This window comes from Ornithodoros turicata, chromosome 3 (genome assembly GCF_037126465.1).
Source record: "Ornithodoros turicata isolate Travis chromosome 3, ASM3712646v1, whole genome shotgun sequence".
Lineage (NCBI taxonomy): Eukaryota > Metazoa > Arthropoda > Arachnida > Ixodida > Argasidae > Ornithodoros > Ornithodoros turicata.
The window spans coordinates 24370868-24394872 of NC_088203.1; the positions used below are offsets into that span (position 1 = coordinate 24370868).

A 24005-nucleotide genomic window follows, 5' to 3' on the forward strand; every position below is an offset into this window, starting at 1 on the left:
TCGTCAATGGTCATGCAACATTGCAGAGCAACGTTGTAGCAAACGGATGAAGCGGATCTGCGTTTCCTAAACGTTGTTTGTTGATTTTCCAGAAACGTAACATTGCGCAACACTCTTACTACAACCGTAACGCTCTTACAAACAGAGGAAACCTATTGGTTTTACAAGTCCATTCAGCAGGTGATCACATTAGAGACGAAAACCGGAATTAAAAACACAATATATGACAGGAAGGGATGTCAGGGCTGTTGTTGAGTACACTTGGCTCATGCAAATGCAAGGGTTAATTTCAAAGACGAATGGTCACCGTTACAAGCGTTGAACGCCCTACTACACTTAACCAGCATGCCCCGCAACTGTGTGCATTTTAGTATACGCTCCATCCTGTTCGCAAACTACTGCTTGATGACAGTACCTCTATACCCAAGCGCAATTCCAGTAGCGAAAACACAACTCAGATTTCACAATTCAATTAGCAGCAAAACAACGTAAATTTAACGATTCAGGTAGCAGGACGACAACGTAAATTTCGCCATTCAGGTAGCAACAAAACGTAAATTTCATGCTTCATGGCATTGGAAAAGTAACGTTACTTTGTAGCTGTAAATTTTCATCTCTGGCCGACGTTACTGTACGTTGTATCTATGTTTAAAGTATGAAAAGTTAGAGGTGCGCCCCCGCCGCAGTTTCCAGTGCTTCAAACATCACACGTGCACCCTTCTGTTTAATTAACAACAGGCATCCGTGCTCGAAACTAATTAACACGCAGAGTTCCCGTTGGGTACGTTTCGCTAAAAAAAATGTCAGACCAAGTATTAAAAAGCAACAACTACAAAGTTCTCACGAAATATCTCCGTGGCAGTTCTGAAAAATGAGCAAAAGACGTCCCTTACGGGCATATCTGCACTTTATTCGGTGACTATACCGTCAAGACTCCAGTCGGCGTTTCTTGAGAAGCGTGATATTAAAAAATCGTTTTTCTTCTGTGTGTTTCGTGACGCCGTTGGTCGAATGATGTGACAAGACAGACGACGAGCTCCAGAGAGATCAGCAGCATCGACATCGATGGCAGCATGTGATTTCACATTCATGAGAATTCCTTGTTTTTATTGTTTCTTCTGTGAACTAAGGTAAGGGTCAATCGGTTAGCAGCTAAGCACCACTATGCCAGACCACAATACTGTTGAACCTATACCTTTTTTTAGATACAGTTCCTTACACATGGTGACGCCATATTCGCATAGACCTGTGGCGCAATGCGAATGTGCATATTATCTAAAATTACATATTCAGCACAGACGTTTTCATATCCCGTCTGCAAACACGTCTCAGACACAGTGGAAATCAGCATTAATCATGCTAATTATCCCTCGATGATTGGGCACATCGCTTGAGGAGACCAATGACAGCCCGTTCCGTATTGTCAAGGAGGAGAAGCGGAAAAGGGACGCAACGCACGAAGGACGGAACGAGTGAATGCCGTTCCTTTTATATTGCTGTCTAGGTAACGTCTTCTTTCATTCCGCGAGAAGAAATTGTTGTACTTTAGTGTCCCTCTAACGACAGGTGAGACATACAGCAGCAATTGGCCATGCTGTATCCCTGGGAAACTTTCAGCATTCTACAAGAAGTGCTGCCGTTTTTATATTTTAAATGCTGGCGTTCTAAAAAAATGGTAATGACAAAGAAATAACAAGATAATAAAACATTTAATACAACAAAGTACAGTAACTCCAACAAGAGTAGCCATGAAAACCGCTTCAACTGCTTCACTGGTGATCAGTGCGCTTCAGGTAACGCTGCAGAACTTTTCCGCATACCAGTCCTAAATAATCGCGAGAAATATGTGGTTAAAAAATGCACGTATGCTTAGAACAAAGCTTAAGTTACTTTCTGGGCTTGCCTATATCTAAACAGTGAGAGAACAACGCACTGAGAGTGGCCATGTCGTGACGTCTAAAGACACACTTAAGGAGCTTTCTTTTTTTCTTTTTGCAGCAGAGAGACAAGGGGAGGAGAAACATGGCGTAGGCATATCACAAACACGTGAGCACTAGGAATATTAGGGCACGTGAAGCCAAGGAATCATTGTCGAGGTACATTATCTCAGCTTGTTTGAGATCAATGGATGGTGTGCTTACACATTTATCACCTGCTTTTCGAGTCAAGTAAGCTTCAAGGATCTCCCTATCCACTTGGTTTTTAAAAGTACCTGCTAATGTGTTGTTTTTTTCTAAATAGTGGTTCACATCCGCAGTTTTTGCAGTAAACTGGCGAATGACCAACCGGGGTGTTAGATTTTTGGCAGCAGGGTGTTCTCTCAACCGCCTGTTTACACATCTGCCCGTTTGGCCTATATAGATTTTGTTGCATGATAAAGGGATGTGAGTACGCAGTCTTTTTGCCGGTTTCTTTTGTCCTTGTCTCTCTGCTGCAAAAAAATAAAATAAAAAGAAAGAAAACCTTAAAGGGGCCGTAAACAGGCCACCAAACATTTCTGAAATAATGATACCCCATGAAAGAACACAGCTCATAATACCCAAATATACATTTCATTCGGCTCGTGCCAGCTCATTGACCCGTATCAAAGATGAGTAACCAGCGAGCCTCTCTCCACAACGCATACGTCACATGGCTGCGTAGCGTTTTGCCGTCCAATCGGGGGGCCGAGCTGCGCACATGACGTTTCAAATTACCAGCCAATAAACATACTTCGTTATCAGCTGTGAGTCGGAGCGCTCAGTTTGTTTGTGTGAAACGACGTTTTGCGTTCCGTGGTTCCGAAATTCAACGTCATGACATCTTCAACATCTCCGGCTGGCGCAAACGTCAACAGCTGGGCTGCTATCACATGACGCGATTCGAACCCGGGTTCCTCCCAGTGACGACGTGACATGGCCAGCGCGCTATCCACTGTACCACGCGAGCTGGTGACGCGATGCCGCGTGGCTCAAACCAAAGTACTGCAGCCCAGTTGTCGGAACCATTCGAACAACTTTGCTTAGTCCTAGTATAACACCTCCATCCCTATAGAACTGTACAGATTATTTGTGCTCATTTCGCTTCGGGAAACCGGCAGCCTGAAGCGCCTTTTCAGACTGGCCCGCAAACCGCAGGAACAGTCTGAAATGGAACCGACGAAGGAGATCTGCCCTTCAAAGCACCAGGCCCTTCAAGCCTCGGCTACTTCTCCCCGACCAGTCCAGTCGCTAACTAGCAGCTCCAACACGGTATCACCCTTCGTTGCTCCCTTGGAATCCACTGTGCAAAGCCATGTTCCGGACAGCGGTAGCGACCTCGACTCTCGTCCTAGCGACGACGATATGGTCGACTCATCAGCAACTGAAGTAGGCGACTTCGTCTTTCCTAGACGTCACCTGAAGCGCAAGCGCCAACTAGAGCGACGCTCTTGCAATTCTGGAAGCTCCAGCGACGAAACGGTGAAAAGTGCTCGTCGCCTTTCGCCCCAAGAAATAGCCCATCGCACCGTTCTCTTCCGTCCCTTTGGTGAGGGAGTTAGCGTCAATTCCTTGAGACTTGCGAAACTGGAAGAATACCTCGAGTCAGAAGCACCCGGTGAGGTCACCGAAATACGAATCAACGTGTCAAAGAACATCGTCGCCGTCGACGCAAGGTCATCTGGTGGTGTTAACAAGCTCCTAGGGCTGTCGCGCCTGTGTACAATTAACGTCAGTTCGTTCCTTCCGGCCTCAACCAGCACAGTAACGGGAATGATTCGCGTTAAAGACCTCTCCATGCTTGATACAGACATCTCTCAGCGGCTGCGTTCACCTGTTCCCGTTATGGGAGTGCGACGCCTTGGCAAGCAAGGCGAGTGGGTTAAGATTCGCTTTCAATCTGGCCCCCTTCCTCAAGCTGTACATATCGGTACCGTCAAGTGCCTAGTGAGCGCGTACAAGCCACGACCACTACAGTGCAACAAGTGCTGCCGTTTTGGTCATGTCAAGGCCACGTGTCAGCGTAGCCAGTCATGTGTGCAGTGTGCAGGCGAGCACAGCATGAAAGACTGCCAGGAAGGCAGCACAACGAAATGCGTGAACTGCGGTCAAAGCCATTCAGCATTAGACAAGGCCTGCGCAGTTAGACAACTAGAAACGGCCGTGCACCGATACAGCCTCAAACATAAAGTCTCCTCGCGGGAAGCTCGCAAGATAATCCGAGAGAGTCAGCAACGCAGGCCAAATAAAGCAGAGCACACCAATGACCAGGATGTCCCCAGGGCTATGCACACCCTAAAGTGTCCCACTGATCGTCGACAACCCGGTGCACAAGTCAAACCCTCCTACAGTGAAGCTGTGGGCGGCACACGGGCTACGCAAGGACCTCCGCGTGCCGCAGAAGACGGAAAGGAACCCGTGATGGAAAGGGACCCCCCAGATAACAGAGCTCCCTCCGGAAACGGTCCTTCTCATTCAGCCACTACAATAGGAAACATACTGAACCTAGCCTTCACAATGCTGAGGGCACTCATTGCGAGCTCTTGGCTTCCAGCCGGCCTTCGCTCATTTTTCTTACTCCTTCTACCCTTTGAGGAGTCACTTGACAGCTTCCTCAGGACGTAGCTCCTGGAAGCGAAGCATCCAACGTGCTGCAGTCACTGCGCTAGTCAAGCTCTTACATCCCTGATGGCCAGTACAACTACACATGCGTCTTCCGCTCATCGCTCGGCAACCGTGCTACAGTGGAACTGTAACGGTGCTCTGGGTAAACTACCTGAGCTTCAGCAACGGCTCCTGAAACACTCGGTACCCGTTGTGGCTCTCAGCGAGTGCGGACTACAGGCATCAGCAACTATCACCGGCTACTCGAAGCTGACGTCGCCATCGATCCCGACATACCCCACTGGATGCGTCGCCCTCCTTATTAGAAAGGATATTGTGCACTTTCAAATAGACCTAAGTTCCGCCTGTAGTCCAGACGCAGAATTTGTCGGAGCAAGAGTGATGCTCCCTAATCTGTCTCTCGATGTTGTGTCAGCGTATGTCCATCCGGCAAAGAAGGTCGACGTATCTTCCTGCCTTGACCTCATCCGGAGCAGGTGCCCTGGCCGTCTTCTGGTGTGCGGTGACTTCAATGGTCACAACACAACCTGGGGGAGCGCTAAAACAGATGCAAGAGGCCGAGAAATCCAAGAAGCTGTGGACACACTGACACTGATAGTCGCAAACGACGGCTCCCCTACCTTCTACCGGCCCCCAGACAAACACAGTGTCCTAGACTTGAGCATTCACTCACCAGATGTCCCAGTATCTTGGTTCGTTGAAGCAGATACATGGGGGAGTGATCACTTTCCCATATTTATTACACTGAGAGGTCACACTGCAACAAAACACAATAAAGACAAGGTGCTACGAAAAGTCGTAGTCTGGGACCAATACAGGCACCAGCTGGGGGTAGCAAAGGGTACTATTGCCGATGCTATTCCCGCCTGCGTACTCAGTGCAACCAAGTTCTACTGGTGCAGACGAAGTGACCCTTCTCCTGACCTCAAGTTTCTTAACTTGGTCGCCGCACGCCGCAGGGCACAACGCCGGCTAAGAAAATCTGGCACTCGCACAGATCTCGCTCAGTACAGGCGTATATCAGCCGTCGCCAGGCGACACTGCATCGGTCTTCGCCGCCGACAGTGGGCTTCCTTCTGCAGCTCACTTGACCTGCGCACTCCAAGGTCCCTTGTGTGGAATACCATAAACGCGATGACAGGAAAAGCCAAGGAAACCCTTCTGTTTCCAACCCTAGCAGTGCGACTTGGATTGTCGTTGGATGACACAGCTGAAGCTCTGGCCGACTCCCTCATCAGTACAGCCGCGCCCCACCCGGGGCCAGACCTGGCGCATCCTACTGCTGCATTCGCCGATGACCCACACATCCTAGACGAGCCCTTCACTACGGCAGAACTCACACGGGCACTGCAATCATGCCGTCGACGAAGCGCACCCGGAATGGACGGGATCTCTTACCAGGCTCTGAAAAATATGGGTGAAGACGCTAGGAGCCGGCTTCTCAGCTACTTAAATGGAATCTGGGAATCCGGTGACATTCCGACCTCGTGGAAGCACTCAGTTGTGGTTCCCATCCTTAAACGTGGGAAGCCTAAATTCCAGTTGTCCTCGTACCGTCCGGTGTCGCTCACTTCGTGTCTCGCAAAGCTTATGGAACGGCTCGTACAATCTCGGTTACAGTGGTTCCTGGAATCAAACCATGTGTTACCGAGCTGCATGACAGGATTTAGAAAGGGTCTGAGTGCAGCCGACTCTGTTCTCGAGTTTTCATCGGCAGCGGACAGCGCCAAGAAGCGTATGCTCGCAATGCTTGCGGTGTTTGTGGACGTTCGTCAAGCTTTCGACAACGTCACCGGCACAGTTGCTGCCAACTGTCTCCAGGTTACCGGCGTCACTGGAAGGGCCCTCCGCTTTGTGGTCAGCTTGCTCACTGGCAGAACTGCACAGGTGCGGATAGGTCAAGTCCTGAGCACTTCCCGTTCTGTGGGCGGGTTACCACAGGGTAGTGTGTTGAGTCCCACGCTGTTCAACGTCGTACTGGCTGCTCTGCCGAGGTGCCTCCCAAAGGCCCGCCCACGGATCTTTCTATCAATGTATGCTGATGATATAGCCCTCTGGTGCATTGGCTGTAAAATGGGACAAATGAAAACTCAAATGGAGGCTGCCTTAGATGCGACAGCGGATTACCTCGAAAACGCTGGCCTGTCTATCTCGACAGAGAAATCCAAAGCCATGATCATCAACAGGAAACGCCGCAGGAGAATCGAGATCAAACTTCGCGGCCACACTATCCCTCATGTCAAGACCCATCGCTTCTTGGGCGTCACCATTGACGAGAAGCTCAGTTGGAGTCCGCAGGTCGTGGCTATCAAGTCGACCATCGGAGCCTTCCAAAATGTATTGAAACGACTCCGTGGTACCGACTGGGGATGCTCTTCCAAGGTGTTGTGCACGCTACACAATTCGCTTGTCCTTTCTCGCATACTGTACGCTCTCCCATACGCCCTGCCGCCAGCAACACGGTTAGTTCAGCTCGAGGCAGCTCACCGCATGGGCCTAAGAAACGCTCTGGGTCTCCCGCAGCAATCATCCAGCGAACTTGTCTACGGTGAGGCGGGGTCAATGCCCGTTCGTCTGTTTGCTACTGAACGTTTGTTACAACAGTATGACAGACTACACAGGTCACACGCTGGGAAGAAGATCATCCGCAGAATACGCCGCCACCGCGGATCTCGCTTTAAGAAACTGGGGAGGTACACCTACAAGATGCTCGTTGGCCCTAGGCCGAGCTCCAGAGAGGAAGAGCCACCGTTTCTTCGACAGGGACCGCAATGCTCTTGCTCTCTTCGGGGTCTCCGAAAGAAGTCACATGTCCCAAGCATTGTGGCCAAGGCGCTTGTACAAGAAGCCGTCCTTGAAAAAAACGAGGGTGCACTGGAAATCTACACCGACGGGTCCACCAATCCCGTTACCGGAAGTAGTACGGCAGCGTTCTGGTGTCCTGCACTCGAGCACTCGTGGGGCGGTCGCATCGACACTCAAGTGTCTTCAACCTTAGCCGAGCTCGTAGCCATCAAGCAGGCCTTGGAATTTTTACTCACGGTCGCAGAGAAGAGTGCTATTGTGCTTACAGACTCCAAGTGCTCTCTTCAGCGAATATGTAACCCCCGCATCGACGACCCCATAGCACATACCATACTAGAGATATGGAAACAACTCAAGAACAACGGTACTGTCGTGGGTTTTCAGTGGGTTCCTTCCCATGCAGGAATATCTGGCAACGAAACAGCTGACCGGATCGCCAACAGCTACCACAAGCTTCCTTCTGAGGTCCCTGCACCTCTGGACCCACGACATAATAGGAAGCAGTTCTCTGCGTACGTCCGAGAAATCCGTCTCACTGCTTATCCGGAAGTGCGGCACTTCTCCCAACCATGCCCCGTGAAGGATCTCAACCGAAAGCTATCCACCCTTCTTCACAGACTCCGATGCAAGTCCGTCATGACACCCGCCTTTCGTTATAAACTGGGTTTCGCGTCATCGCCACGCTGTGAGGCTTGTTTCTGTTTTGGTGACCTGGCGCACATCATCATGGACTGCGCAGAGTCTCAAGCAGCCAGAGAGACCTTGATCTCGAGTTTCAGTGCCTTATCACTTCCCTGTGGCTCTCTAGACGAGATTTTGTACCCGCAGGGTCCCACCCACATCCGTAGAAAAGCGCGAGACGCGCTCCTAGCTTTCGCTTCCTCTGTGGAACTGTCGTGACCGCTTTCCTTCTCTTTTCCTCCCTTTACTCTTACCCCCCTTCTTACTATTTCTTTATCTATGTTTTTAATTACTCATTTCTTCTAATTTCTGATCCTCTATACTTTCTCTGTTACTTCCCCTTCTCCCCCTCCCCTTTCACAAAGGAGTGAAACTTGCCGCCTTGTCTGAGCAGGCAGACCTCACTCCTCTTCCTTATAACATCGCACCACCACCACCAACCATTCGAAGATGACGAAGATGCTCCATAGCGCACCTACCTAAGATTCCGGAAGTGTAGTCCCGGATATTCATTCGCGCTCGTGGTGTGCTGCGTGCTACTGCCCAGAAAACGTAGTGCGCGTATGACACCTAAATTAAACGCATTTCTTTCTCAGTTTGAGGCTCTAACTGTTTAGACTTTGAATAGAAGAGGATTCACGTTAATCTAGTCCAATTCCGCATTTGAAATAAAATCGTACGTGGAACACTCAATCGTAATTGGTGGGGAAGTTAGAGCGTGGGGCGGAGCTAAAATGCGAAAGAGTGCAGTGAATATTTCATCCGTATGCAAGCGCCTTTTGTTTTTGAGCGTTAGTAATTGCAAGGAGTTTTCACGGCCTAAGTTCCAATAATATAACACAAAGAAATGTGCACCTTTTGTACCTGTTTACGGCCCCTTTAAGTATAACTTACCAACTATACCCCGTTTCTCTACCTTAGTCTAAAGACACGGTATACCAATGAATTGGTTTTGGAAATTGTAATGAAGATTGTAATGATTCGTCGCAACACACACACACACAAAATCTGTCAGGTGTTTCAGGAGCGTCTCGTTACGTATAGCACCAACGTTTACCGTCTCCTGTAGTTGACGACGCGTATAACCTTTGTGCTACGTCACCAGGCTGCTGGCCTACTCAGCCGACTTTGAATCAGCCACACTGGTATCAGTGGCAGACACCGAGGCCGGTCCTTGCAAAGAAGTGCCCCAATTGTTTGGGAGGAGATACTATTCAGAAACCAGAATCCACGCGGCCCCTTTTTCCTTCTTGGAATTCAGCTACGTCACTTATCTCCCACGTGTGGCAAGGTTGCGGTGCAGGCCCCAGGGATGGGTGACATTTTGGACTCCTAGTCAATGACGGGCCCGTTGCGACAAGCTGCGGAGTGCGGATGGACCAGTTGTGGGAACACCGCCCTGACATCGCGGAGCAATACAGCGCTGAAAACATAGTGCGCACAAGAAATGGAGCACTTGCTGTACGTTTGATCTCGTTATCTTGGCCGTTTAATTGGGAACATGTTTGGAATTTACCTCGCTTCCCGATATACTGCGATAAACTAATGTATGAGCTTCCCTTATTTTTGTTGGTTGCTGTGGCATAGAGGAGAAAATGACGAATAATTATTGTCGGCAGCGCGGGGAATGAGCACGAAAAATTGCAGTGAATATTGTGTCGATTTGGAGGCATTATGTAGTACCTTTTTGCGCCAATATTTTCTCGACAACGTGTACCATCGATAACGCGTAGCACAGTGCAAAAAAAACAAAAAACAAATAAAAATAAACATAGAAACAAATGTGCAACAAAATATTTTTCGGTGTCTGTGTTTCCTCCCTGTCTCGGTACCGTACTTCTCGCAAACAAAAATTGCACCTCGTGCACCTGTTTAGTGCTCCTTCAATGGAAACATCGGAGAGGATGTTGAAGTAGTTGTGTTGTAAGTTTCAATGCCTCTTTGATCGCCACCAGTGAGGCAGTCATCTTTTCAGAAGAATATATTTTAATACTGTCGCATACTGTCGATTTAGTCTCAACATCATAAGGCGCACTCTATCCTCGGGTAACACCGCACCGTGCAAAAAAATAAAATAAAACCACAATGCCCACAAAAAATGTACAATGTCAATTCCCCCTCGCAATAATGAGAGTTCCCGCTTCTATAGTCACCACTACCCTGCTGGTGAACTATCCCGTGATTCGCTGTTGGCGATTACCGTACGTCCAGATCTCTGTCTGTAGTTACCCGTAGCACTCCTACCTGTAGCAGTATGTCGTTGCATTCGTACCTGTACTTGTGGTGAACACGTGACGGTTCACGTGCCGTCGGGGGACAGTTTGCATTTCGTCTTTCGGGTTCGCAATCGCTATGCTGAACGTTTCAATGGTTGGAAAGGTCCATAATTACCTGAAATATCGCTATCCTTCGAGGCGCTCCGGCTAGGGAGACTTTTTCGATGGTGGTTGGTTTCCAGCAGCCAAAGTAGTGCGGTATGCCACCAGAGGGACTACTTCTGCCTTATCTCCCACGGTGTCAGCCGCCTGTCTGTTCGTCCTGGAGGAAGGCACCCACTAGTCATTCTGACGTCATGAAATAGCTACTTCCAAATAATCTTCAACCCACCCGAGTTTCCAGGCATTGTAGCAAGCAAACTGGGCGCCCGTCCAAGTGTACATCTTCCTAGAGTCACTAAATAGGGAACAGAGTAGCGACACTGAGCCACGCCGGCGAGCGAGATCGTCATCTTGTGTCCGGCGCGGCTGCGCCACACAGTCATGGGACGCACTGTCTCCATCATCTTAGCCGGAGAAAAGCGCGCAGTCGAGCGAGCTCGAAACCGAGGAAACCGGTTTTGGATGGAGGGGACTCAACATGGAGGGCGCGTTCTTGGAAGGAGAAGCCACATGACGCGATCCACCCAATCGCGGGCACCGAACAGCGGCTCCTGCGCGGCAAAAGGAATGCGATACTCTGTATCCCTATTTAGTGACTCTACAGGGTGGTCCACCAACCACGACAGAAATTCATAGTAAAAAAGGCCCCGGGGAGACATGCGGTCAAGGGATTTTTTTTTTCTGTCAATACCTTTGGTAACATATTGGTAACATTTTTATTTCATTTCGATTGACGGAAAGTTAATTTCTTGAATTGAAGTCCCTAGTTTCCCATGGCAACCTAACGTTTTCTTTGCGGAAAGGGATTTCCGTGGTCATTTTACTCAGTATAGCACATAATCCTACTCGTAATGCAATGGCAATTACCGAAATAAATTCGCCGATATTCCGTAAAAATGAGCCCTTGGCTCCGCCTCTTTTTTGACGGCTCGCAGTTTGTGCGCAAAGCTGCGAAGAAAGGAGGTTACATTGACGCGCCACACGAAGGGAGAAAGGGTGACAAGACGTCGGGTGACCTAATTTTTGATAAGACAGCTCTGATTCCCGCACTCACCGCGCATGTTTGTTCCGTGGGTAAGGCTTGTAACCCTTTCTCCCCTCGTGCCTCCTTTCTTCGCAGCTTTGCGTTCAAACTACGGGCCGTAAAAAAGAGGCGGAGGCAAGGGCTGACTTCCACGGATTGTCGACGAATTTATTTCGGCAATTGTCATTGCATTACGAGTGGAATTATGTGCTGTACTGAGTAAAATGACTACGGGGAACCCATTTCCGCAAAGAAAACGTTAGGTTGCCTTGAGAAATTTGGGAGTTCAATTCAATAAATTAACTTTCCGTCAATTAAAATCAAATAAAAATGTTACCAATATGTGGCAAAAGTTATTGTCAGAAAAAAATCCCTTTATCGCATGTCTCTCCGGGGCCTTCGTTTTTTTACCATGAATTTCTACCATGGTTGGTGGACCACCCTGTATATCTTCCCAGACACGGGAAGTGTTACCATAAACTTTGGAAACATGAAACAACCCAGGAAAAAAAGGTGCTGACGCCAGGAACCTGGGCCTTCCGATTTCCGGTCAGATGTGCTACCACTACACCAGAAATCAGAAGGTCCCGGTTCGAATCCTGTCGTCAGCATCTTTTTCCTGAGCTGTTTGATTTAATTGGTTCATGACCATTGGGGCTTACATGTTCGTGTTCGTCCTTAAATGTAGCCTGCCTCGGCTAATTCCTGTTGTTTACGTCATTCTGACTTTTTTATACCGCGTCAGCGCCGCGGAGCAACGGTGGTTACGAGCGGTGTATAGATGTGGACAGATGGAGAAGGGACAGCAGGAAGGAGTGGGGGATAGGGAGGTAAGTGTGCGTACCGGGCCGACTTCAGGGGCACTGTGCCGACATTCGTCTGGAAAGCCTTCGGCAAACCCATGGAAAACTCATACAGCACAGCCGGTGGTAGATTTCGAACCCACCACCACGCAGTCTTCAGCACGACATTGAATATGAACACCAACTGTATATGTACTTCATTATTGGCTGGTCATAGCTTGTGTTTCTCGGAAAGGCATACAATATCAGACTGTCTGATTCACGAAAGCAGACGGATGATGTGATGTCACAACTTCTTCTGTAATTGGTGGGCTCCTTTCGCCGATACTGTATCGTAATAAAATGAAAAAAAAAGGAGGTTCGCACTCTCTCCGCTACTCAGCTCCCGGATACTCCTAAATACATCTGGGAATTTTTCGAGCGCTGAAACGACTGCTTCGTATACGGGATACAGGGAGTGGGGCGATCTTGTAAATGTGTCGCCCCACTTGACCGTAACGTGCGATCGCGAGGCCCGCAGAGATGCCAACACCGTAAAGCTTTGAAGCTGGGTTCGAGACATTGGGTCCCTGCGCCTAACGTCTCGCTCCCAGCGTCATCGATTGGCGGAGCTGACGTCTCTGTGGGCTCAAAGTCACTGGATTGGGGAAAGTAACGCCATCCTTTCCCGCGTCGACCTTAGAACGATGCAACGATGGCGTCCGCAGCATGTGTTGGCGGCCATTGCTGCTCGAAGGTCGCGGCGGCAAACATGAGAGGATGGCGGCACTTTCTTCCCTAACACCAGCGGCGTGACTGAGCTGTTTAAGGTGTCCTGCTCGTTGGTGATAGCAAAGGTCGTGCTGATGTCTGGGAGGTGGTAGGTTCGAATCCTGCCACCGGCTGTGCTGTCTGAGGATTTCCCTGGTAAGGCTTCCCGATGACTTTCTAGCCGAATGTCGGCACAGTCCCCATGAGGCCGACCCAGAACGTTTACTAACCTCTATGTTTCCCACAGCTTCCAGCTGTCCTCTTACCATCTGCCCACGTCTCTACGCCGCTCATAGCTACAGTTGCTTCGCGGCGCTACCACGAAACAAGAAAAACTTTCCTCAATCCAGAGATTTTATACGGGTCACGCAATCGCGCGTTTGGCGACGCCTTTACGTACATCGAGCACTATCAACTGCGTACGTTGCGTGCGCTCATCGACTCTTCACGGTAAGGCTGTGATTGCAAGAGCGCAAGACCGAACCACGTGGGAAATTTTGGAAGCATTCCCTATCAGCTCACAAAAAGAGAACACTTGCGCACTCCATCCGCTGCTCTTAGCAAAAGGGAAATGACAAGGATAAGTTCGTCAGTGGATGTGAACTGTTTGGCCCATACGAAGGTCACGGTGACACAAAAAGAAGCAAATGATTCTTCGAGAATATTATTGACCCCCTCATTCCCCTTGGCCCTTTTCCCATCTTTCCGGTTTCTTTCATGTCTGGAAATAAACAGTCGATATTTAGCGCTTATTGTATGTACATTATCCTCTCCGTACTTCTCTCCCGTCCACGCAAGAATCGTTTCAGCGCATGAAAAATTCCCAGATCTATGGATTACCACTAGCCCAAGGTAAAGCACACTTCCCTATGAATCTTAGATCTCCACACTTCGGTAACTCTAATCTTCAAGGGACCAGTCTCTTGCGGCTGTGGCATGGGAGGTTACTGCTTTCACAAGTGCGGTTGTATACAGACAGCACATTCTCTACAATTCGGTGCTCAATTTTGGAACGAAATTGGACGACAGAGAAAATTCCGGAATTGCTAGATAAAGTGTTTATGGCACACTCTTAAAAATGAACTTCCCCGCATAGCACGCCCCTAGCCAACCATGATCTTGAATGGTATCGTTATCTGCCCTGATTTGTTGAAAACGGGAGGCGTACGCCATTTTTGTGACACTTATGCTGTTCATAATTGTCACAGAAAAGGCGTACGCCCCCCGTTTTCAACAAATCAGGGCAGATAACGATATCACTCGAGATGATGGTTGGCTAGGACCGTGCTACGCGGTGAAGTTCATTTTTAAGAGTGCACAATTCAAATGTATCCCGTTCCCTACGCATCTATTCGTTCCTGCTGCGCTCACCCAGGTACAGCAAACTGGAATGGTAATTCGCCGACGAACCGCGTTAGCCTTTAATTTTACTTTTTCGCTTTACAACGGTCTTCCCATTGGTCACAGAATACGAACAAGCTTCCTCGAATTTCCTCCTACCTACCTACCTACCTGCCTCATACCTAAACGTTGTGTTCCACCCTGCTGACGAATAACTTGCCCGAACCGGTTAAAACTTAGAATCTGAGTTCAATGAAAGGACATGGCACTGAGTCATACAGAGCCACCCACTTGATGCCGGCATATTTTCATTAAATGAAAACGACACACCCAGTGAACTGCGCGTACTAACAGTCCCTAGGCTCCCGTGTCCCCCACTCCTTCCTGCTGTCCTCTCTCCATCTGTCCACATCGCTACGCCGCTCATAGCCACAGTTGCTCTGCGGTGCTAACACGAAATAAAAATAACAGCCCAAAGGTTGCATACTGATGCATGTCCCAATAGACACTATTTCTTAATCTGCCGCATTTCCAGACGAATATTGGCACAGTTTACCCTGAAGTCGGCCCAGGAGGCATACTAACCCCCTGTCCCCCACTCCTTCCTGCTGTCCTCTCTCCATCTGTCCACATCAGCACGTCGCTTATAGCTGCAGTTGCTTCGCGGCGCTAACACGGAATCAAAGAAAATCTTACTCTGCGTTTGGTGCGTTGCTCGCCACGGTCTTTGCTGTGCTGACTCCATCAGGGACAGATGTCGACGAGACTCGTAAACCGCGGGACATCGGAAGCGTCCCCTCACGAGCTGGCACCATATACCTCTCGCACATAAAGTAGCACAATATTGCTGCAAATAATAAAGTGAAAATAGTCGACTTGAAGAATCTGGAACTGAAGGCGTATCGATAAGCGACCTTCATGATGCGCACTTTAAGGTTGTGAGCCCAATATTTTCTTCTTCTTCACCACGCACGAATCTTCTTCTTCTTCCTCGTGCAAGCAAAAGATGGACGTGAGCCACTAAGGGACATTGGAGCTCCTCGGCTTTGCTTCGTTGTCTAGTTTATGCTTAGCTTAATTTATGATTAATTCGTGCCTGCCATGATTTCGTGGCTGGATTTCGTCTCCATGGATCCAGTTCTCGACCTGGGCCGCGTTCCTGGCCACCTCGCGAGCTCACGATTGCTCCGCTCACAGTCGGCGCTGCGCGTGAGACCGACGGTGTGCCGCCGCCAGGCGACGCATGGCAAGGAACGCCATCTTATGAGTGCCGTATCGCGGCGGCGAAAAAAAAAATATAGACAGCATGATCGCGCTTGTCCAGGTATAGTAAACATAAGTTTCACATGATTACGTGTCAGAAGCAGTGTTGGGGAGCACATGATTTGCATTACTATGTGCGAGGCTATTGTCTCACGTACTCAAGCAGCAAGATGTTTTCAAAATGTTTTTTATGGGACACAACAGAGCATTCTATTGGGACAGCAGTATGGCAACCTCTGAAAACGTGTTTCCAAATCATTGTTGTACTCGATACAAGATTTCATTAAATGCTGCCGTAATGTACTTTTACAATATTTACAGTTGTTAACTACCGTGAGTGAGTACGCTGCTTTCCTGTTAGATAGGGAGCGAAGACATAGGTCAGGCCAATAAGGTAAGCTAGCATCCAGTGTTACAACCCCTGTCATGAGCTGAACTGTAACATGCAAATGCCATGCATGACTTCTTGTGGCCTCTGTGTCGTCTGCCCCTCTGCCATATCACTTTCTGGTTTTCTCCAGCCTCTGCACCCTCATCAACAGCAGCTTTCCATTACCCTTTACCATTTCACCAGTTTCCTGACATTATAATACCACCACTACTGACTGGCTGACTGATCTATTTTTGTTCACTTTTTATGTCTGTAAATAACTACATCCTCACTTACTGATAGTATAGCAATGAAATATTTATTCACTACGTATTTGTTATGTATATACCAGTATAGGGGGTAACTCGTTACTGTAACTAAGCTTCTTTTCTTAGTACCTTTTTGCTTAATTTGTTGTTTTTGAGCTCCAGTAACTTCCTCAGGAACATGTTAATTTGTCAGTAAACTTTTTCAGAGTAACTTGGAGAAAGTTCAGTTTCAGAAAAAGAGTTTCATTACATGTAAATTTGTTACTGACTTAGATTCCTTGCACTGTAACTTAAGTGGCAACGAGTTCCTTTTGTACAGTAATTTCGAGTGATGGCCAGTAGTTAACTATATTGGTTAAACTGCATGATCGTAGTTAAAAAGTAGTTATCAACTACGTGCAGAAATGTAGTAGCAACTACTAGTTAATCTACTATTTTGAGTAGTTAACTACAATAGTTAAGTTACTGCAGGCGCCAACTACTTCTGATGAAAGAAGAAGATGAGGTTTTGTATGTATTTGTCCTTTCTATATGTGTTCCAGCCTCAGAACATCAATTGTCTCATGTTCAACTACTTCTGATTTTGCCGCAAGCTTTACAGCACGATTGTGCTTCCGACTTTTACCTTGAGCTACTTGTTTGATGAGAACGGAGGTGCAGAGCAATTGTGCCGTGCATATGTACTAAATCTTCACTTTTAATGCTTGTGTAGTGAAGCATCATTTGCTGTGAAACAATTCTACAACTTAGTTTATCGCGTAGGCACAGAAAGAATCCCGCCGCAAGCTAGCTTTGTATATGACGTTCGTAGCAATGGCTTGAGCCAAATTTTATAATGGCTTGTGATTCATATTTAGGTGTCCAAGAACACTACAAGGGATTGGTGTTGATGGACAACGTTATGTAGTTATAGATGTGGTTAAAATACATTGCAGTAGTTAAAGAAGTAGTTTTAACTACTCCCCTGAAAAGTAGTTGAACTACTAGTTAAACTACTCCATCGCGAAGTAGTTAGTAGTTATAGTTAAACTACTGTAGAAGTAGTTATTGGCCATCACTGGTAATTTCCCCATCTCTGGTATATACACATGCACTATTTGACACGGGACACTGTAATCCTTCAATAAATCAGTTCTCTGAGTTTTGTTACCGGTGTCTGTCCTTGTTGATCGGTTTTCCTTGCTTATCACACACATTTTTATCAGTTCATCCTCTGTGTGCAGTTTGTGGTGTTTCCGTACACTTCACCCACATTACATGACACATTCATTTAATGCATTTCGCAATTGCGAGTGCCAGCATGAGTCAGGAAGCACAGAGCAGAGGCACATGAATTTGGGACTGCAACACTGTGAACAAAGGCAATGTGTACTGTACAGAAATACAAGTACATAAACAAATCTTTCAATTCTTCACTGCTACCTCCACAAAGTAACTACTAAACTAAACACTATGGTATCACAAATAAATTCTCACTTTTCCGCTCGATTGCTAGGACCCATTCACCACATATAATACTGAAAATCTTTGAAAACTGTAAGGAAGTTGCGTGACATGTATGCACATCACTGTCATTGGATATACCTTAAAATGTGTATGTACAGGAGAATAAAATGAGTTGAGTACCGTAATTTCATGCGTATAAGCTGCAGGGACTGTCATTAGGAAAGTTTTTGAAACTCTTTGGCCAGATAAGTCGTGTGCAATACGACACGACTGATTTGTGCGACAAAGGAGACCATAGAGAAGGCGATAAATCCTGTGGCCCATACTCCAGGGTTGGCATGGTGTACAACAAAGAAGGGCAGTTGTAGTGCACTGCCAGGATCAGACTGTGCCCTTGTTGAGTGTTTTTCATGGATCGACAGGTCAGTGGCCTTCCAGAAGACATGAATCACTGACACCACTTTCGCTAAAGCTGCCTGGTGAAGGCACCAGGAAGGTCAGTCTACTTGAATGTGGACACGCCCCTATTACACATTCTTCGTGCATTGGTAGGGCAGTGCTGTTCCGAGACACTGCTGGCCCAAGCACTCTGTGGGGAAAATACGATGGAAAAATAGTCTCCACATAAGCCGCTCTGGGGGTAAGCTACAGGGCGTGTGTGAGAAAAAAAAACTGTGCACAAACCGCGGCTGCTGTGCGCGAGATTATGGCACAACAAATAATGAATGTCGCTACAATTCATAAGCTCTAGAACAGGGGCCTCAAACTGAAATCAAGTTGTGTGTTGCATAGAGGGACACACAGTGAACAAACAACAGCATTTATCACAAAACACCCTATTATAACATACAATTACGTGCTCAAAAAAGAAAAGAAAATGAAGAGGTGCACTTAAAGCTCAGCTCCGCCGATTTTCGACTGCGACAGAATGGAGCCATGCTTGGGCTGTGCGTTCGTTTCCGCACAGGGAGCATACATGTGAAAAATTTTCACCCATTTGTTTGTAGTTTTTAAGAAAACAATTTTTTAAATTTTCCTGGCACGGCGGTCCTGTGGTCGGCAAACCCTGACCAATCCCGGCTTCGTCCTGGCTTAGCCGCGCTCGTGGCTTGGCTAACGCCAAATCGTCGATACGATGGCGGAGATCTATGGGCGAAGGTGAATGTTTTGGGTGTGTTCCGTGATAATTGCTGTCGTTAATAGCCTCAAAGATAGTTTTGCCGGTCTTCTTTAACAAGCCTTACAGGATGGCCTCGTTGTGCATCGACGGCCGTCGTGAGCGGACATTCTGTGCCCGCACTGTGCTTCATGCTACCAACAAGACCTAACACCTAACGTGTGACGTACACTTACGCATTCTCAATAGCTTTGGCAGCGCACTATGCGCGGACTTGCTGCGCGTGCAGAAAGCACCACCAAAGCTATTGAGAACGAGAACGTGCTCGAAGACGAAGTATTCCTTATAAGAAACATGATAAAACGGTGCGGTGGTCCCCGATAGCTCGTGACAGCTGTTTCAGCACGATACAGCGGCCATGACGGAGTGTAAACACAAACTGGTTGCCAGGCAGAGCTGGCTAGGTGTGGCTATCCAATCCGCGCAGTTCCAAGTATGACGTCACAAGTGGAACCGCCGCTCGGTATTTTTCTCAAATTTCTCACGAAGGAGTATGGAAATTTGGAAAGCAATGTGCGTTTATGAATGAAGTTGGGACCACGGTTCTGAATATCACAACGTCTTCATACTTTCGGAACAGCAGCGGAGCTGCACTTTAATGTGGAGCCATCAGGGTGTGTCTACAAAATTTGTTACTGAAAGACCCAACTTGACACACACGAGAAATAAATCAATTGCCTTTCAAAATCCAGTACTGAGAAGGTGAAAAACAATGCAACAAAAATGTGTAGTCCCTCAAACAAATATGACAATTGTCAGGAGAATCCAAATTACCTCCCAGTTACAAACCGTATTGTGCCCTTTCTTCACAAAATAGTATTGGAAAAACAAATTGAAAATCAGTCACACAGCTTGCTCAGGTGTTTGAGGCCCCTATTGTAGAGCAGAAGTCAAAGGCACAGTTTTATCACCACTAGTGACAAAGTTCCACAAGCACTGGAGTCCGTTAGGTAGTTAAAGATGTCGCCTAAAGCACCGTGCTATAAGACGACTTCTAACCTGGGTTGCACGACTGCTTGGAGCAACAGCGTCGTCATTGTGCTCTGCGTCCTCTGCCCCCCAAATGTGTGCCTCTTCTGCACGTCATCATCAGGCCCACCTTCCGCATCACCTTCATCAGGTGGCTGAGGTGTGTTGTACGCTATACACATGTTGTGCAGCACGACACAAGCGTTTATGATGTTGCACGACCGGTCCGGAGCAAAGTCTAAGGTGCGGTACCTCTGAAGGCACCGGAACCGCACCTTCAGCATGCCGAAACAGTGCTCAATTCACACACGTGTTCGACTGTGTGCGTCATTGTAGTCCTTTCCTTCCTGTGTTGTTGGCGTTCGGACAGGCGTCATCAGCCATGGCTGCAAGGTGTAGACGCTGTCTCCTGTACATAATTAAAAACTCTCATCCAGTATTCTGCAGATGTAGGTTGGATCCCTAATCGTGACCATAGCACGTAGTGCAAAGCAGGTCACCCAAACATGTTATGAGATGTAAGAGACTTTTTTGATAGTTTCATCATACTGAGAATGGCTATATGAAATGAATATTCAAACCTACGTGCTGAAATAATCTTTCAAATCACCCCATGCCTTTGCTCATCAAGCGTTAAGGAGCAGCTGGTCGCATCAGTGTGATCTACGTTTCCGTTTTATTCTTTCCATTTCTATTCAATTCGCCACTGAAACAATAAGGCTCCAGTAGTGGGGCCCATCCCACACCCATCAATTTCTGGCTAGAGGAGCTAGCAGTTACAGAATGCTAGCCACCCTCCCTTCAACGTACCAAGCCATGTAGAACACAAACACTCACCCTCAATATGTTCTCTCTTACGTGAAAACATGCAAAGGGGCATTGTGAAGCCTGTATTTTGTTCATCATTCTAAGTTTAGTTGCCTCATCTACTTTTATGTTGGCTGTATCAGAAAAATTAAACAATCTGCATCGACAGATAGAGTCTCAAACGACAACTTGACACACTCTATGTATATGTCATATGGAGAATTTTGTTGAGCAGATCATCGCATAACCAATATAACCAACACTACATAACAAACAAACAAAAAGCATAACACATGGTCTCTAGCTATACGATGATGCAGTCGTGAACTGCAATAGCTATCAGGACGTCACAAAGATGTGCCTTTTATATACATTTCTCTCACGAGGCAGGATTAGGCCTGCAAACTTCATTTTGAACCTGCGACTCAGGCGTTGGCAGGCAATAAAATCTAGGGAGCGTCCAGGGAACACTGCAATACATGTGTGGAGATGTTGACACAACTTGTAAGTGTGTGTGTGTGTGTGTGTGTGTGTGTGTGTGTGTGTGTGTGTGTGAGGGGGGGAGTTAACATGAAAATGGGCCATCGTAAAAAAGGACAACCCAGATCGGTAACCAAATGAAGAAAAGCACGAAATGTACAGACAAAAAAGTTATCACCAATTAGCCACTCTTAATCTTCAAATATTGTAGGAGCTTCTCGGCAGAGCGGGGACGCTGCCCATACAGAGCCATCATGGCACGATCCCGGGTATCTGGCATTCAGGAACAGAATGCGCCTGGTTGCATAACAGATCTTAGAAAGATGTACAATGTTACAGCGTGAACATCCTCTGTATGCATAAAAGACAACAAACAAGCAAGAGAATGTACATAGGGGCATTGGAAATGCACTGGTTCTGGAAACACAGTTGCCTAATTGATTTGTTTGACTTTGTGGTACGGAATTCAAATGAAATATTTGTGCAGAAATAAATGTCAAAAAGTACGAGAATTGCTCACCGCTAAGACGTTGATGGAGTGGTGCCCCTGATGGCAGTAATAGTTTCCATCCACAAAGCGTGGATAGGCAAGGCCCGGTTGCTGTATTGCCAGTTGGGTACCATCAATATTGCACCTGCGAAAAATATACACATAAATAATGAGGATGTTCCCTTCTGACACGACTTTCAGGGGATAATCATTGGACTCATTTTGTAGCAGGGAGTAGCATGATCACGAATGCTGAAGCTAATCACCATTACGTGCATGTTATATTTCATGTTATATCCTGTTTGTGTTAGACTTTGTGTTAGACGTTTAGGCAAAAAATTGAAACGGAGGAGACGTGTTATTCATCATGATTATTGCATACATTATGAGAGGCATTCCTATGTTGTTTATGGAAGACAGAGAGGGCTTACCCAGGCACCCAGGAAACCCAGCCAACTCGTGGAACCCACGCTTCACTTCCAGCTTTTCTTCTGGAGTCGAGGGGAACTGAAGACACTTCCACGCAAGGTTCATTGTGATGGCTATAGGCTCACTGCGTGGACAGCCTCGGATATCACATGCTTTCTGCAAACGGAGCTCTCTTCCCTCGCAATGTTGCCGAGGAATGCCCCAGTGGCGTAGAAGCGTAGCGCCATGAAAACTCTCTGCTCGACGTTGAGGGTTGTACGACGCCACTGCTGAGCTGAAATGTGCCGTTGTTTAGGAATGGAACTTCTGCATTTGTGCACAAATGCAGTTAGCAAGTGCATTGTACGAGTTTCTATAGTTATAGTTACGCCGCTCTAGATGAGAGCTCTTGAGAGCTTCGCAGACTTCTCTAGCAGCGTCCTTAGACAAGCGGAAGGTCGCAGTGAAATTGTCATCTGACTTCGTAGCGAAAGCATCGCTGTAAGTGCGATATGTGCGTTCCGGGTCGCGATCGGCGATGCCCTCCTCGTCAAAAATGACGAACATATCCGCCATTTTGATCGCGAACCCCGAAGCGGTTTGGATCGTCCTACCTCCGCTCACAACGGCTACGGTCACGTGATGCCCGAGCCGTCGCCGGGGTAGCAGGGAACGGCTCTTTAGTGCTCCATCGCGAAGCCTGCCACGTGACCCGGCCGACAATAGCGAACGTGCGAACCTACGACGTGGTTAGGAACGTGCCCCTAGCCTCTACAGTCCAACATGCTAGTGCTCATCGGCGGATCGTCGTATCGGTTTTCCTGGACATCAAGCGCGCATATGATACCGTCTCGCTCATTTCTGTGCTGCACGCCTTGCGCTTTTCTGGGGTATCCGATCGACTGTTCATTTAGCTCCAATACTTCTCTACGGACCGAACTGTTGCTGTCCGCACATCCGAAGGCCAAAGACCTAAGCGTCCTGTTGATCAAGGAGTCCACCAAGGAAGCTCTGACACTCTTCTCTCATGACTCTTCTGACTCTTCTGAGCTCTACACTCTTTAACGTGGTGATGGCAGGCCTAGAATCGGTAATTCCTCGCAAAGTGTCGTTTTCCGTGTATACAGATCACGTCGTCCTTTGGACAGCCCAGCCATTCAGTGCCGCCTGCAGCTGGCTAAATAATGAACATGCTGGTTAAATAATGTACATGCGTACCTCACACGGCATGGGGTGGACTTTTCCCCCGAAAAGTACGTCGAGATCCCTTTCACACGCAAAGCTATGACAAATTTATTTGTTTGGGTTCCAAGAAGCTTGAGCCTGTACGTTTCCATCGCTTCCTTGGCGTGGTAATGCTTGCGAACGTGCTCGAACTTGCGCTGGGCTCGCCACATTAAGCACCTTGAGACCAAAGTGCAGCGATCGCTCGCCACATTAAGCACCTTGAAACCAGAGTGCAGCGATGGCTCGCCACATTAAGCACCTTGAAACCAAAGTGCAGCGATGGCTCCCTGCAATTCAACATATTTCTGGCCCAGGATAGGGTTTGATGAGCGCTTCCTGCTCGCAGTTCACGCGGCGTTGGTGAGGGCGACTGTGCTTTACAGCCTTCCTATCCTGCACAGGATATCAACATCAATAAATTCCCTTCGGACCCTGTTAGCTCGAAGCCTTCGTCGCTACCTTGGAGTTCCAAGAATGGCTGAAACACGGCAACTACCGGCTGAAGCTGGTGAACTCCCGGTTGAGGTTCTACGTGAACGTGAAACGGGTCGGCACTTCTTCCGTTTGCGTGAGCACATTCCCCGTCACCCGCTCCTCACGAAAATTCGATCGCGCCCAGAAAGCGACTGCGCTTCTATCGAGTAGCGCAGAGGACACACCAGAGTCTCACGTGCTTCATAGCTAAGGATGTAACGCCGCTTGGTCCCTGGCCGAATCCAGCCCACCGACGCTCT

At 47.8% G+C, this 24005-nt stretch overlaps 1 long non-coding RNA gene across 1 annotated transcript; it reads right to left on the reverse strand.

The window, feature by feature from the left end:
* Positions 1–1690: 1690 nt before the first annotated feature.
* LOC135390059 (uncharacterized) lies at positions 1691–15347 on the reverse strand. Its single transcript, XR_010421688.1, has 3 exons — positions 15062–15347; positions 10461–10607; positions 1691–1825 (listed from the first exon to the last, which is right to left on the reverse strand). It is a non-coding gene; the product is annotated as an uncharacterized LOC135390059 (long non-coding RNA).
* Between the last annotated feature and the right edge of the window lie 8658 nt (positions 15348–24005).